This window comes from Dendrobates tinctorius, unplaced genomic scaffold, assembly GCF_039654945.1.
Source record: "Dendrobates tinctorius isolate UK_male_01 unplaced genomic scaffold, ASM3965494v1 ptg000177l, whole genome shotgun sequence".
Lineage (NCBI taxonomy): Eukaryota > Metazoa > Chordata > Amphibia > Anura > Dendrobatidae > Dendrobates > Dendrobates tinctorius.
This window is the reverse complement of record NW_027361844.1, coordinates 1,485,272-1,499,498: the sequence shown is the minus strand read 5'-3', so window position 1 is coordinate 1,499,498 and position 14,227 is coordinate 1,485,272. Positions and strand designations below refer to the sequence as shown.

The 14,227-nt window shown below is 43.2% G+C and overlaps 1 protein-coding gene across 2 annotated transcripts in view; it reads right to left on the bottom strand.

Moving 5' to 3' along the window:
- The window catches only part of LOC141054217 (aldehyde oxidase-like), a 234,811-nt gene that overhangs the window by 168,241 nt on the left and 52,343 nt on the right, over positions 1–14,227 (bottom strand). The window lies entirely within an intron of this gene.

Sequence of the window (14,227 nt, the reverse complement as noted above, 5' to 3'; positions counted from 1 at the left end):
GTTTGGAGAACACAAATCAACATACAGCAGTACAATGTGACACAAATGTACAGATATCTAACCCCACTTTTTATCCCCTGATATCTAGAGTGCCCATTATGGATACTTTCCAGAGGGCAATAGAACGTGATGTTAAATCTCTGTTGGATTCAGATGTGCAGTCTTGTATGAATTTATCTGCAATTGAGCAGCATGCGCTTCATTTACTAAGTAAGAACAAACATATAGTGGTCCGCCAATCAGACAAGGGGGGGTCAGTGGTGATTCTAGACTCACTACTATATCGCAATGAAATTTTATCCATGTTATCTGATATTAATACATATCATCCTCTCAACAATGATCCTACAAGCTGTATTCAGCAGGGTTTATCTGTGATTTTGCAGGAGGGTCTTGCTTTGGGAGTATTGGACAAGCGTATGGCTGATTTTTTATATGTGGATAAACCAGTGTGTCCTGTATTTCACGCCTTACCCAAAATTCATAAAGGCGTGTTTCCTCCACCTTTCAGGCCCATAGTGGCCGGTATTGGAGGGGTTAATGAAAAACTCTCCGAGTGGATAGACAGAAAATTACAACCTTTGGTTTTGAAAACACCAGGTCACATTAGAGACACCAAACAGCTTCTGCAGGCACTTCAGGAGGTTGCATGGGGGCCTCACCACACATGGATAACATGTGATGTTGTTGCTCTATATTCATGTATACCTCATGATTTGGCATTATCTGCTGTTTCCACCATTTTGACTGAAGAAAGTAATTTCAGTTCTGATCTTAAAAAATTTATCATTATGGCATTACAACATCTTTTGAACACCAATTTTTTCAAATTTGACACTAAGTACTATCTTCAGGTGTGTGGCTGCCCGATGGGGTCAAAATTCTCTCCTACTCTGGCCAACTTATATATGTCCTTTTGGGAGAACAAATATATATATACTATGGATAATCCCTATTTAGACAATGTATTGTGGTGGGGGAGATACATTGATGACGTGATCCTATTGTGGTTTGATCGTTGTGATGTATCTCCCTCTCCTGGCATGCTTAAGTTTTTTGAGTATATTGGGACTAATTCTTTGAATATTAAATTCACCCACGAAATACATGGCATTTGTGCCACATATCTGGATGTTAAAATTAAGGGAGATGTCAAAACGGGGAATATATATACTTCCCTATATAGAAAAGATACCAGTGGTAATGCCATATTGCATGCGGATAGTTGTCACCCGCCACATGTGATACGAAATTTACCGTTGGGTGAATTAATCCGTGCCAAAAGATCATGCTCTAATGACGCTCTTTATGAATCCGAGCGTCGTAAAATTTGCACCAGGCTATCAAAAAGGGGTTATAAGAACTGGATGTTAAATAGGGCTATTAAGAAAGTGGATAACAAAACTAGGAGTAGTTTATTGCAGAATGACATGGTACACACTAATCAAAATAAAAATATTCCCACTTTTTCTACCGCTTTCAGTTCAGATTACAAGGGTGTTATTAAAATTATAAATAAACATCTTCCCTTACTGCATCAAGATCCAGTCTTATCGCAGATATTGGCTGGTGGACATAGGTGTGTTCCAAAGAGAGCTAAAAATTTGAGTCATTTTTTGTCCCCCTCATTGTATTTGTCTGATTGCACTAAACCTACGTGGTTAAATTACCTGGGCAATTATAAGTGTGGTGAAAAATTGTGTGGTTTGTGCCGCTATATGGATATTACAGATAAATTTGTTAATTTTAGTACACAACAAACCTACAAAATTAAAACCTACATGAATTGCAACACCACACACTTAGTGTATATGGCAGAGTGCACATTGTGCAGTTTATATTACATTGGCTGCACCACACGCAGCCTGAAGAGGAGACTAAGTGAGCACATCACCGCTTCTAATCCAGAGTCTATGTCCAGTCGTAGGAATGTGTCTGGCTTGTCCAAACATTTCCTTGAAATACACAAGGGTAATTTATGCAGTCTTAAAGTTAAGGGAATAGAACCGGTATTGAAACCCCCCAGAGGGGGTGACTGGGAACATTTACTACACTGTCGGGAAGCCTTCTGGATACTTGCGCTTGATGCACGATATCCGCAAGGTCTAAATTATAGAAATGATCTTATGTATTTCTATTGAGTGCTGAGATTTTTGGTGTTTTTTATATTTTTTTTTTTTTTGGGGGGTTTTTTTTTTTTTTTTGTTTGTCATTTGATAGTTGCTATGTATTTATGCATTTATACGTGTGTATTGCACATGTTTGTATTTATTCTATGTCTTGTCCATTGTTGTATAGGTCTTTTCCTTTTTTTTTTTTTTTTTCTTTCTTCTTGCAAGGGAGTGACTCCACCAGTGATTTGAGGGCTTAGTTGTCTGCCTCTTTGATTATACACATGTGTGGAGTCCCTCTGCTGATTATGAATGTTTATAATCATTTTGTGAACTGTTTTGTTTCATGTCTCTGAGGAAGAACCTGGTGTAAGGTTCGAAACGCGTCAGGCGTGGGGGGTCTGTTTTCCCCTTTATGGTTTTATCATGAAATTATGTGAATAAAACTTATCGTGGATTTTATCAAGTCTCCAGTGCCGGATCTTCCTTCTCTCTTCATGTTTGCAACACATGGTGGTCAGCCATTTGATCCCTAGGCACGACTGGCTTACAGGACTATTTTGGTGAGCACAAATTTCCCTTTCCCCTTCCTAATTTTCAAAAATTATTACTTTGTACTCCTTCTGGCTAAACAAGTCTACTTCCCCACAGTCATCACATCACTAGCCTACTTTCCAAAACAACTTTTTAAAACCTTTCACTCCCTCCTGAGCCCTAAAGTACAAGCCCCCATTACCAACCTCAGTCCTGATGATCTGGCCACTTATTTACCACATAAAATCAATCAAATCTGTCTAGACATTTTTGCTCAATCCCCTCAGTGTCTGAATCCCCTTCCCACCCGCACTTCAAGTTTGCTTTCCATCTCAAGCCTGTCACCGAAGAAGTGACCAGGCTGCTTGTTTCTTCTCATCCTACAACCAGTGACCTTATTCCCTCACATCTCCGTCAGTCCCTCTTCTCAGCTGTCAATACCCACTGTAAGGTAGCGCTGTCATTCAAGGTTGGGGACACTCGCTTGGCAGCCAAATAATCACTTCCGGCACGGGTTTTCCATAAAACAATAACAATCCATGCGGTTTATTCAGGCATCATAAACACACAGCAGCAACATAAAGTTCATATAATCAGCATAGCGTTCATGACAGAGCTTCCCTCTGTTATCCCTGTGGTCAGACAGGTTATGCAATGTCCAGTACTCAGGCTCTTCAGCCTCACAGATATCTCACCCCATCAGGGTTTAACTCATGGCTGCTTCAGCTCACTGCAGACGTTCATTCCCTCTCCCCTGGGAACTGTCAGACACTTGCAGCCATTACTCACAGCATTCATGTGCTGTCAGGCAGGAAGCCCCATCTCCTAGCGGGACCTTCCACAATGCACCAACTGGGTCCAAGCATTCACTCATGTGACCTACCCTGGCCACCTTATATGGTCCGTAGCCACGGCCACCGGGTCACATGGCTATGACCTCATCACAGGTCCTACAAGCATTCATACATTCTTTAGTATGGCGTTCTAGATACACCCCTGGGTGGATTTGTAGGTAGCTGGTTCTGCCCGTCTCTCCAGCTACCTGAAGACTTCTCCCTGACACATTGGAATGAAAGATCAGCTCTGCTGATCAGCACATAAGCAAGCCTTCGTCTCAAGGCCACCCACCTTGAGATATATTATGATCATTCAGCATTACCCCGGGATCTCGAGACCGGGCACTCATTACACCTTGCCCCACAGGTCGAGAGAACCGTCTCCGTCTGTCATACGGCCTTATCTCTACGTTAGGCCTCCCCCTCCCTCAGCGGTCAGAATATCGGCCCTGATCTTTGGCCCTCCAGTCACAGTCTGTCTGCGTCATCAGACACTGTTTAGTCACCACACTCCTTTCTCTCACTGACCGGCTCTCCCGGTTGGTGCAGTCATAAGTCTTAATCGAGCCTACTGTCTGGCCTGAGTCTGACCCATTCACCGTCTCACAGGAACTAAGGTCTCTCAGCCTCGTACGGCCCGTCGAACTGCCACTTGCTGACATTCTTCAGCCACCTGCCATGTCACTACTTGGAGGAACCCTTCGGGTCCTTACATCTTGGGTTGAAGGCAGCCGCTACCTGGTGTTCCGTACCTCTTTATTGATCCGCCAACGGTCCAGCCTCAACTGCTCAATCTCTTGCAGGTACCCCACTCGATACTCCAAGAGCATCCGAAAGTTTCTCAGGCTTTCCACGGAGCCAGCCACCATGATGGGAATCCTACCCTCTTCACTGGATACCTGGTCTTCATCATCAGGAGGGATCCTCACCCTCACCACACCGGAGATATTCACAAGGTCTTGCATTACCTTCCCGAATCTTCCAATGATTCTCCCAATCAGACCTTTGGGTACCGGAACTACATCTTTCCGCAAACCCAGCCGATCCATAGCCTCCCTTGCTAACTCTAGGCGTCGAGCAGCTTTCATATTTCTCCACCTGACCAACTTTTTGGTGTGAAGACATTGCAGATGCATGTTTTTCAGGACAGCTACCCTCTTTGCTGTGTCTTCCCTGGCTGATACTATCACCAACTGCCGAGTCTTAGATGTCCAGTGCACCTTACACGCCTTGACTGCCTCTTTAAAAGCCTCATGCACACTTTCCTCAGCACAGGCTTCTTGCATGTCCTCGGGCACGTCAATCACAGACTTGAAGGTCGTGGCCTTGCTCTCTTCCTGGCCAGGAGGCTCTGGCTTTACCACGGACACTTCCCTCACTACAGTTGACCCGACCGGATGACTGTCTTCTTCAGTTCTTAGCTCCCCAACTTCACGAGATCTCCTCTCTTCACGACCCTCTGCCAAGACGGGCACCGGCAGCTCCGTCCCACCAGCAGTCAGACCCGGCCGCTGTACATCTCCATCCAAGCTCTTCTCCCGCAGAAGACCTTTTACTACTCCTCTGAGTTCTTCCATCTCTTCCCTAAGGGTCTTGTTCAAGTTTTGCCACGTTGACAGGTGAACTTTGAGCTCAGAGACTTCTTTCTCTAGCTCTTCTATTCTGTGCTCCCTTTCTGGGACTCCACCCCCTATTGAGCTACCACCCCGATTTGGGTCACCGCCCCCTTCTGGGACTCCACCCCCTTTTGGGCTACCACCCCAATTTGGGCCACCGCTCCCTTTCGGGATTTCCCCATGTCCGTTTTACCGGTCTCCTTAGACTGCAGTTCACACCAAAACAGTCTATGTCTTTTACAATACCACACAAGTCCTTGCTGGCACCACCACAGCTCCTGCTGTCATCGATCTCTGACACCTCCGGCTGCCGTTCTCACACAGCTACTGGTGTCACCTTCGTAACTCTGCCAAGTTACAGGAAGCCACTTGTCCCCTTCAAAACCCCGCTGAGTTACAGCAAGCTGCTTGTCACCTTCGTAACCCCCAAGTTACAGCAAGCCGCTTGTCACCTTCTTGACCCCCACTAAGCCACCGCAGGCTGACTTGAAAGGGAAAATAAAAAAAAACACATGCAACACAAAACTCACGTGTCCTGTCTGTGTGCTCTTCAGGACATCAGTCTCCTCTCCTGAGACCGTCCAACACACAGGGCACACTGGGTGCTATTCAGGTAGCCGACCCTCCTCCCAGGGTCTCTCAACACACCGGCCTCATCAGGTCCAGGGGCTCAGCGGGTGCTATTCAGGACATCCATCTCCGCCTGAGACTGCCCAACACTCACACCTCACCAGGTCCAAGGTCATACCACATGCTCCAGGGATCTGATTCTTCTCTCAGGACCTACCAACACTGACCCTCCAGGACCTTGCTCACTGAACCCTCCAGGTACAAAGTCTTTCTCACTGACCCCAGTCAGTACAACACGAACACCTGTCCGTTACCTGTGTCGGCCACACAGGTCCTTGGGTACCTCATATCCACAGAGGCACCCTATCATAATCCACAGTCTCTTTCTCTGACCCCGGTCAGCACATCACACTGTTTTCACTACCGTCAGCCCTCATGGCTCAGCGTTGCCAGCACTGCACCATGTGCCTTTGGAAACCGTTGCCCTTAGCAACCGAATTTTGCAGTCCTCTTCCGTTGCTCCTAGCAACAAGGCTACAACACTGCCCATAGTGTTCTCCACCAATTGTAAGGTAGCGCTGTCATTCAAGGTTGGGGACACTCGCTTCAAGTCAACAGTGTGATGCAGCAGCAAAAAAGGCAAATGCAATTCTAGGATGTATTAACAGAAGCATACAGTCTAGATCACGTGAAGTCATTATTTCCCTCTACTCCTCTTTGGTCAGACCTCATCTGGAATGTGTCCAGTTTTGGGCACCACATTTTAAAAAAGACATCAACAAACTGGAGCAAGTTCAGAAAAGAGCGACCAGAATGGTGACCGGTCTGCAAACCCTGTCTTATGAGGAAAGGTTGCAGGATTTGGGAATGTTTAGTTTGCAAAAGAGAAGACTGAGAGGAGACTTAATAGCTGTCTACAAATATCTAAAGGGCTGTCACATTGTAGAAGGATCAACTTTATTCTCATTTGCACAAGGAAAGACTAGAAGCAATGGGATGAAACTGAATGGGAGGAGACACAGATTAGATATTAGAAAAAACTTTTTGACAGTTAGAGTGATCAATGAGTGGAACAGGCTGCCACGAGAAGTGGTGAGTTCTCCTTCAATGGAAGTCTTCAAACAGAGGCTGGACAGACATCTGACTGGGATGATTTAGCGAATCCTGCTTTGAGCAGGGGGTTGGACCAGATGGCCCAGGAGGTCCCTTCCAACTCTACGATTCTATGATTCTATGATTCTATGATTGGCAGCCAAATAATCACGTCCGGCTCGGGTTTTCCATAAAACAATAAAAATCCATGCGGTTTATTCAGGCATCATAAACACACAGCAGCAACATAAAGTTCATATAATCAGCATAGCGTTCATGACAGAGCTTCCCTCTGTTATCCCTGTGGTCACACAGGTTACGCAATGTCCAGTACTCAGGCTCTTCAGCCTCACAGATATCTCACCCGTCAGGGTTTACCTCATGGCTGCTTCAGCTCACTGCAGACGTTCATTCCCTCTCCCCTGGGAACTGTCAGACACTTGCAGCCATTACTCACAGTATTCACGTGCTGTCAGGCAGGAAGCCCCATCTCCCAGCGGGACCTTCCACAATGGACCAACTGGGTCCAAGCATTCACTCATGTGACCTACCCTGGCCACCTTATATGGTCCAAAGCCACGCCCACCAGGTCACATGGCTATGACCTCATCACAGGTCCTACAAGCATTCATACATTCTTTAGTATGGCATTCTAGACACACCCCTGGGTGGATTTGTAGGTAGCTGGTTCTGCCCGTCTCTCCAGCTACCTGAAGACTTCTCCCTGACACACTGGAACGAAACATCAGCTCTGCTGATCAGCACATAAGCAAGCCTTTATCTCAAGGCCACCCACCTTGAGATACATCACAATCATTCAGCATCCTACTCCTATCCGGACACTGGAAATGCTTATACGCCTGTCCTGGGACACCCACACAGCGCCCCCTAGCAGACACAGTGGTCACTACACCACACCACCTAACTAAAATATTTAACCTCTCTTTTTCTTTGGGTATCTTTTTCTCTTCTCTCAAACACGCCATCATATCCCCTTTACTTCAAAAGCCATCCCTGGACAAGAACTGTGCAGCTATCTACAGACCAGTGTCAAATCTTCCCTTTACCTCCAAACTCCTAGAATGCTTGGTCCACTCCCGTCTCATCTGCTTTCTATCTCTCAGATAATTCTCTTCTCGATCCTTTACAATCTGGTTTACACCCTTCATACTCTACTGAAACTGCCCTCACTAAAGTATCCCTGCAGATTCTCCTGGATCTCTCTGCAGTATTTGACACTGTGGATCACAAGCTCCTCCTCACCATGCTCCACTCTATAGGCCTCAAAGACATTGTTCTCTCCTGGTTTTCCTTCTATCTCTTTAAAAGCTCCTTCACAATATCTTTTGCTTGTTCTTCATCCTCTAATCTTCCCTTTGTTATCGGGGTTCCTCGAGGTTCAATCCTAGGCCCCTCTCCACCTCTCCTAATATACTGCCCCATTGGACAAACCATCAGATTTAGTTTCCAGTATCTCTATGCTGATGACACCCAAATATACACCTTTTCACCTGACATCTCCCTCACTTTAATATAAAATACCAGGTATTATCTGTCTATTGTCTCTAAAATCATGTTGTCCTTCTATTTGAAACTGAATTTTTCCATAACTGAACTCCTTGTGTTTCCTTCCTCAACTAACATACCTATACCCGACATTTCATTTTCCTTGGGTGGTGCTATCATAACTCTCAAGCAGCAAGCTCACTGTTTTGGGTTCACATTTGACACGCAACTTTCCTTTATTCCCTATATCCGATCACTCACTCGTTCATGTCACCTTCATCTTAACATCTCCAGAATCCGACCTTTTCTTTATAAAAACTTTAATAAAAATATTTAAATACAAACTCTGGAACAGTAAATTTGGACGAGTTTAAATTTCTCTCATGCACCTCCTTAAGTGATTGGACTAGACCGCCTTCTTGCATCTCCTCATTAAAGGTTCAGCATTATTTTACCTCTTATTGACATTAGTATTCTGTATACTTATTAATGTATACTTTGTTACAAGGGTTCTCTATTTTTTATGACCCTTACCTTTCCTATGTACATTTACCCATTTCCCCTCCCTTTTTCTTGTTCCCCCTCCCTGTCCACCTCCCAGTTTTATAAAAACTTTAATAAAAATGTTTAAATACAGAATTCGACCTTTTCTCACCTTTGAAACCGAAAAAACTCTTACTGTTGCTCTTATTCACTCTCATCTGGACTACTGCAACTCTCTTCTGATTGGTCTACCTCTAACCAAACTTTCTCCTCTACAATCCATCCTGAAACCAGTAGCCAGGGTTGTATTTCTGTCTGCCGCTTCACCAATGCCTTGACCCTGTGCCAGTCACTGCACTCGTTACCCATTCGCTACAGAGTTCAACATACTGTAAACTCATCTCTCTCACCTACAAAGCTCTCCACAGTTCTGCACCACCCTATATCTCCTCCCTCATTTCTATCTATTGCCCTACACATGACCTCGGTTCTGCAACTGATCTAAGACTAACATCATCCTTAATCCGAAACCCGCACCTCCATCTCTAAGACATCTCTCGTGCTGCACCAGTCTACTGGAATTCATTACCCCAAACGATCCGACTGATATCTAGCCACCATGCCTTAAAAACACATTTGTTTAGACAAGCCTACCACTTCAACTCACTAACCTAACTCTCCCCTGTTCCCACCTTATAAATGATAATATAATCTGCTCCTTCCTATTCATCTGTTTCTACTTCCTCCATGCACTCAATACCACTTGGTAACTGTGCCTAGACAGATCCTGGCTGGTGACCGGATCATGCAGCTTAATATGAAAACCCTATTATGTATGGTATAGCCATCATTATTATAACAAGTGCATTCTACCTATTGTGTCCCCCTATTTCCTTATATATTGTAAGCTTGCAAACAGAACCCTCACTCCTCCTGTAGATGTTAAAGGGAACCTGTCACTAGTTTTTGAGCCTATGAACAAATGCTACCACCTTTAACTGCTCCTGCGCTGCATTCCGCAATTGTGTCTGTCAGCTCCTGACTCCCCCTCCTGTATGCCCCCAAAAATACCATTTGATATGCTCCCTCGCTGTAAGTAAATAAGAATGGCCCGGTCCGATGGGCGTCTTTGCTGTGGCGTACGTCCTCCTCTCTGCTTCTAATCGCGTCCTCCTGCTTTGATTGATATGATGCGTCATCTACATAGCAAACCTAGAGCTCGCGCCTGCGCAGTAGCCTCATAGGACCGCACAGGTGCACTCTGCTCTGCCCTACTGTGAACAGAGCATAAAATAGCAATTTACAAGCGCATAGTCGTGATTGATGTGAATGGCGAACCGAGATCTTGTGCCTGTGCAGTAGCCTCATTCAAATGATGTCGCAATGCACTTTCACAGTGCTGTTTAATGCTCTGCTCACAGTTGGGCAGAGCAGAGTGCGCCTGCCCGGTCCTGTGAGGCTACTGCACAAGCTCAAATTCGTTATGTGGATGACGCATCACATCAATCAAAGCAGGACACGATTAGGGGCAGAGAGGAGGGACATACGCCACAGCAAAGACGCCCATCGGACCAGACCACTCTTATCTACATACATCGCGGGAGCATATCAAAGGGTATTTTGGGGGCATACAGGGGTCAGGAGCTGACAGACACGTTTGTGGAATTAAAGGTGGTGGCATTTGTTCATAGGCTCAAAAACTGTTGACAGGTTCCCTTTAAAATGTGATCCATTGTATTGTTTGTATTGTCCCCGCTTAACTGTAAAGTGCTGCGGAATATGTTAGCGCTATATAAATAATAATAATTATTATTATTATTATTAACTCATTGTGTTACTACTGGCTAATGCACTTTCAATTTTTATAACAGCTGTGTATACATTAAGGTTGTCACTAGTGTGTGCTACTGCTTTGCACGTTACACTTTTTTATCTTCTTTAGAAGCAGAACATCAGTTACATTTTTTTAAAGTGTAAATATATTAGTCAATTAGTATGATTTTACTATATTATTTCTTACAATTGTAGTCCTCTTGTGTAATGTATTGGGTGGTCGCTTAATATACATCAATTGGATATTTTGACCTTGATTCATCATTTTCTGGAGCATGTTTCTCCTTTTTATTCGCTTTAGTATCAACACCTTTTTTTCTGTATGCTTTGCACCCCTTCTTACGTTGTCCTTTTTAATGTGTTTTTTTACTTTTTTCCGTGACAAATTTGGAAGATGATTTAGACCACACATGTCAAACTCTGACATGTAGGCCTAATCTGGATCGCAGGGTTATTATATTTCGCCTACAATGCTGCCAACGCACCCCCACTCCCAACCCCCAGCCTGTTTCGCACTTTCAACTGCATCGCACTTTCAACTGTATCTGCATCCTGGATGCCGACACAGTTGAAAGTAATGAAGGAAGAGGAAACCGTCAACTGACATTTCCTCCTCCATTATTCTCTCTCTGCATCTGTCGTCAACGGGCATGATGCCATCACTATTTCACGCCCGCCCGCCGTGCCGAGCAGTGAAGAGATTCACAGCCTTGCTGACAAGACTGAAGCAGCGGGGCAACTAGGAGAGGTGAGTATTTTTTTTTTTTAATGTGGGGCCCTTATTGTACATGGAGGACTATGTAGGGTCCATTTAACTGTACGCAGGATTATGCGTGGACATTATACTGTATTGAGAACTATAAATCCTACAAGAGACAAAATGAGCAAAAACCCTGCTGTAAATAAATAAGGAAAAAGCAAAAGTGCATTTAAATAACACAGAGATCTTAGTAATACTGTTTTTGATCAAAGATAGCACAAAAGCCATCCCACGAACGACAAGGTGACTCAGAGAGAGTCCGACACTGTCTAATATTAAAAACCTTACCATGTGTCAAAGTTGATGTCAGTGTGTGAATAAGGTAGACAAAAGAACCTGATCCCAACCAGTGGAACACGAGTTTTGGGAAGCCTTAAATACAATTTCCAGATCAAAAGAGGGAGGGCACACCCCGGCTTGCACAGAATGCAAAAATACAAAGAAAAAACACCAAAATTGAGCTTGGCTTGAGTTGGTGCACATGCAGCACATAAATGCATGTTCATATTGGCCATAAAGCAAGGTTGGTTTGTGACTTAGTCGAAGATTTTTATTTTGGCCCTCTGTGTATTTGAGTTTGACTTCCCTGATTTAGACAGATTCATGACATGCGACTTTTACCAAATATCAAATTTTTTGGTGCAACTCACTCTAGTTTCCCCCTGGAGTAAAGTTTCAGGTGGAGTTTTCAATTTGCTGCAATTTTAGACAAACATAAGACTTTTTAAAGAATTTTTGCTGAAAATCGCAAAAAGTAATTGTGAACAAAAATAAAAAGCATTTGTGATTTTGGGCAAAATATATTAATCTTATACATTCTGTTGAAGAATTTGGTGCAAATAAAGGCAGCAAAAACCACAAGACAAAAAAATAAAAGTGACTTCAAGAAATTACAAATGATTAATTGGGCACTTATCAAAGAGCATGAACCACTATATATGATGTACCTTGTATCTGCTGCATTTTAAAACTGTCTACTCTAAATTCATAAATCTGCCCCTTATCGAACAAGTTACAAAAACTGTCTAAAGCACAAGATAATATGATGCAATAAATGAGAGAATTTAGCTTAATAATTATGACCCAGAATGCTTATGGTCTTTATGCCATTTATACACACTTAGTGCATTTTGGGGTCAATGGCTTTTTTACACACGTGGTCAAAATTGTTGGTACCCATTGTTTAATGACAGAAAAACCCACAATGGTGACAGAAATAACTTGAATCTGACAAAAGTAATAATATATAAAAAGTCTATGAAAATGAACAAATTAAAGTTAGACATTGTTTTTCAACCATGCCTCTACAGAATTAAAAAAATAAAACTCATGAAATAGGCCTGGACAAAAATGATGGTACCCCTGGTAATAATGTGACAAAAGGGACATGTTAAATCAAGGTGTGTCCACTAATTAGCATCACAGGTGTCTACAATCTTGGAATCAGTGAGTGGGCCTGTATAGAGGGCTACAGATACTCGCTGTGCTGTTTAGTGACATGTTGTGTATCACTCTCAGCATGAACCAGAAGAAGCGAAGGAAAGAGTTGTCTCAGGACATTAGAACAAAAATTATAGACAAACATGTTAAAGGTAAAAGATATAAGACCATCTACCAGCTGCTTGATGTTCCTGTTACTACAGTTGCACATAATATTCAGAAATTTAAGCTCCATGGGACTGTAGCCAACCTTCATGGACATGTCCGCAATAGGAAAATTGATGACAAATCAAAGAGATGGATAATACGAATGGTAACAAAAGAGCCCCGAAAAACTTCTAAAGAGATTAAAGATGAACTTCAAGCTCAAGAAACATCAGTGTCAGATCGCACCATCCGTCGTTGTATGAGCCAAAGTGGACTTCATGGGAGACAACCAAGGAGGACACCATTGTTAAAAAAAATCATAAAAAAGCCAGACTGAAATCTGCCAAACTACATGTTGACAAGCTACAAAGCTTCTGGGAGAATGTCCTATGGACAGATGAGACAAAAATAGAACTTTTTGGCAAGGCACATCAGCTCTATGTTCACAGATGGAAAAATGAAGCATATCAAGAAAAGAACATGGCCCCTACTGTGAAACATTGAGGAGGCTCTGTTATGTTCTGGGGCTGCTTTGCTGTATCTGGCACAGGGTGTCTAGGATCTGTGCAGGGTATAATGAAATCTCAAGACTATCAAGGGAATCTAGAGAGAAATGTGCTGCCCAGTGTCAGAAAGTTTGGTCTCAGTTGCAGGTCATGGGTCTTGCAACAGGATAATGACCCAAAACACGGAGCTAAAAACACCCATGATAGCTATGAGGAAAACATTGGACTATTCTGAAGTGGCCTTCTATGAGCCCTGACCTATATCCTATTGAGCATCTTTGGAAAGAGCTGAAACATGCCATCTGGAAAAGGCAAACTTCAAACACAAGACAACTGGAGCAGTTTGCTCTTGAGGAGTGGGCCAAAATACCTGTTGAGAGGTGCAGAAGTCTCATTGACAGTTACAGGAAACATTTGATTGCAGTGATTGCCTCAAAAGGTTGTGCATCATAATATTTGGCTAAGGGTACCATCATTTCTGTCCAGGCCTATTTCATGAGTTTTATTTTTTCAAAAATTGTAGAATTCTGCGGAAGCATGGTTGAAAAGCAATGTCTGACTTTCATTTGTTCATTTTCATAGATTTTTTATTTATTATTACATTTGTCAGATTCAAGTTATTTCTGTCACCATTGTGGGTTTTTCTGTCATTATAAATGAGGGGTACCAACAATTTTGACCACGTGTATATATGTCTATTCCCACGTACTTCTCAAATAAAATGTCTTGTTAAAAAAAATCGTCTGAAAAATCCTTCAAATAAAAAAATCACCTGAAAATTGTGTGTGTGTTT